Raw genomic sequence first — 2,916 nt, 5'->3', positions numbered from 1 at the left:
CCCTAACCCTAACCCTAACCCTAACCCTAACCCTAACCCTAACCCTAACCCTAACCCTAACCCTAACCCTAACCCTAACCCTAACCCTAACCCTAACCCTAACCCTAACCCTAACCCTAACCCTAACCCTAACCCTAACCCTAACCCTAACCCTAACCCTAACCCTAACCCTAACCCTAACCCTAACCCTAACCCTAACCCTAACCCTAACCCTAACCCTAACCCTAACCCTAACCCTAACCCTAACCCTAACCCTAACCCTAACCCTAACCCTAACCCTAACCCTAACCCTAACCCTAACCCTAACCCTAACCCTAACCCTAACCCTAACCCTAACCCTAACCCTAACCCTAACCCTAACCCTAACCCTAACCCTAACCCTAACCCTAACCCTAACCCTAACCCTAACCCTAACCCTAACCCTAACCCTAACCCTAACCCTAACCCTAACCCTAACCCTAACCCTAACCCTAACCCTAACCCTAACCCTAACCCTAACCCTAACCCTAACCCTAACCCTAACCCTAACCCTAACCCTAACCCTAACCCTAACCCTAACCCTAACCCTAACCCTAACCCTAACCCTAACCCTAACCCTAACCCTAACCCTAACCCTAACCCTAACCCTAACCCTAACCCTAACCCTAACCCTAACCCTAACCCTAACCCTAACCCTAACCCTAACCCTAACCCTAACCCTAACCCTAACCCTAACCCTAACCCTAACCCTAACCCTAACCCTAACCCTAACCCTAACCCTAACCCTAACCCTAACCCTAACCCTAACCCTAACCCTAACCCTAACCCTAACCCTAACCCTAACCCTAACCCTAACCCTAACCCTAACCCTAACCCTAACCCTAACCCTAACCCTAACCCTAACCCTAACCCTAACCCTAACCCTAACCCTAACCCTAACCCTAACCCTAACCCTAACCCTAACCCTAACCCTAACCCTAACCCTAACCCTAACCCTAACCCTAACCCTAACCCTAACCCTAACCCTAACCCTAACCCTAACCCTAACCCTAACCCTAACCCTAACCCTAACCCTAACCCTAACCCTAACCCTAACCCTAACCCTAACCCTAACCCTAACCCTAACCCTAACCCTAACCCTAACCCTAACCCTAACCCTAACCCTAACCCTAACCCTAACCCTAACCCTAACCCTAACCCTAACCCTAACCCTAACCCTAACCCTAACCCTAACCCTAACCCTAACCCTAACCCTAACCCTAACCCTAACCCTAACCCTAACCCTAACCCTAACCCTAACCCTAACCCTAACCCTAACCCTAACCCTAACCCTAACCCTAACCCTAACCCTAACCCTAACCCTAACCCTAACCCTAACCCTAACCCTAACCCTAACCCTAACCCTAACCCTAACCCTAACCCTAACCCTAACCCTAACCCTAACCCTAACCCTAACCCTAACCCTAACCCTAACCCTAACCCTAACCCTAACCCTAACCCTAACCCTAACCCTAACCCTAACCCTAACCCTAACCCTAACCCTAACCCTAACCCTAACCCTAACCCTAACCCTAACCCTAACCCTAACCCTAACCCTAACCCTAACCCTAACCCTAACCCTAACCCTAACCCTAACCCTAACCCTAACCCTAACCCTAACCCTAACCCTAACCCTAACCCTAACCCTAACCCTAACCCTAACCCTAACCCTAACCCTAACCCTAACCCTAACCCTAACCCTAACCCTAACCCTAACCCTAACCCTAACCCTAACCCTAACCCTAACCCTAACCCTAACCCTAACCCTAACCCTAACCCTAACCCTAACCCTAACCCTAACCCTAACCCTAACCCTAACCCTAACCCTAACCCTAACCCTAACCCTAACCCTAACCCTAACCCTAACCCTAACCCTAACCCTAACCCTAACCCTAACCCTAACCCTAACCCTAACCCTAACCCTAACCCTAACCCTAACCCTAACCCTAACCCTAACCCTAACCCTAACCCTAACCCTAACCCTAACCCTAACCCTAACCCTAACCCTAACCCTAACCCTAACCCTAACCCTAACCCTAACCCTAACCCTAACCCTAACCCTAACCCTAACCCTAACCCTAACCCTAACCCTAACCCTAACCCTAACCCTAACCCTAACCCTAACCCTAACCCTAACCCTAACCCTAACCCTAACCCTAACCCTAACCCTAACCCTAACCCTAACCCTAACCCTAACCCTAACCCTAACCCTAACCCTAACCCTAACCCTAACCCTAACCCTAACCCTAACCCTAACCCTAACCCTAACCCTAACCCTAACCCTAACCCTAACCCTAACCCTAACCCTAACCCTAACCCTAACCCTAACCCTAACCCTAACCCTAACCCTAACCCTAACCCTAACCCTAACCCTAACCCTAACCCTAACCCTAACCCTAACCCTAACCCTAACCCTAACCCTAACCCTAACCCTAACCCTAACCCTAACCCTAACCCTAACCCTAACCCTAACCCTAACCCTAACCCTAACCCTAACCCTAACCCTAACCCTAACCCTAACCCTAACCCTAACCCTAACCCTAACCCTAACCCTAACCCTAACCCTAACCCTAACCCTAACCCTAACCCTAACCCTAACCCTAACCCTAACCCTAACCCTAACCCTAACCCTAACCCTAACCCTAACCCTAACCCTAACCCTAACCCTAACCCTAACCCTAACCCTAACCCTAACCCTAACCCTAACCCTAACCCTAACCCTAACCCTAACCCTAACCCTAACCCTAACCCTAACCCTAACCCTAACCCTAACCCTAACCCTAACCCTAACCCTAACCCTAACCCTAACCCTAACCCTAACCCTAACCCTAACCCTAACCCTAACCCTAACCCTAACCCTAACCCTAACCCTAACCCTAACCCTAACCCTAACCCTAA

The sequence above is a fragment of the Silurus aristotelis genome (assembly GCF_946808225.1).
Source record: "Silurus aristotelis genome assembly, chromosome: 27".
In the NCBI taxonomy this organism is placed as follows: Eukaryota; Metazoa; Chordata; class Actinopteri; order Siluriformes; family Siluridae; genus Silurus; species Silurus aristotelis.
Note: the sequence above shows the minus strand (reverse complement) of the source record.